This window comes from Sceloporus occidentalis, unplaced genomic scaffold, assembly GCF_023333645.1.
Source record: "Sceloporus occidentalis isolate IW3139 unplaced genomic scaffold, rSceOcc1.0.p SCAF_8, whole genome shotgun sequence".
Classification (NCBI taxonomy): Eukaryota; Metazoa; Chordata; class Lepidosauria; order Squamata; family Phrynosomatidae; genus Sceloporus; species Sceloporus occidentalis.
In genome coordinates, this window is record NW_028316988.1 from 8,527,541 (window position 1) to 8,527,954 (window position 414).

The window sequence follows — 414 nt, forward strand, 5'->3', positions numbered from 1 at the left end:
GCATATATATATGTGTGTGTGTCTTTGTGTATACATCCATATTTGTGTGTGTGTTTGTGTGGCTATACATACATGTGTGTATATAGATGCATGTGTGTGCATATATGTGTGTGTGTGTGTCTTTGTGTATACAGCCACATTTGTGTGTGTGTATACATAATGTATATGTGTGTGTATGAGAGAGAGAGAGAGAGAACGGAGCTCCTTGCCATTCCTTTCCTGGCTTCGCCATGTGAGCGAAGCTTCCTCTCACGCAGCCCGGTCCCTTCCCCTCCCTCTCCTCCCCCTCTGTCCTTTCTGCGCAGGCGCAGGGCCCCCCCTCACACCCCCGACACACCCCCGGCCCCGCTCAGCCAATCAGGAGCCGCGCCGCAGGACACACACGCCGCCACTTAAGCCACGCGCCACTCAGGA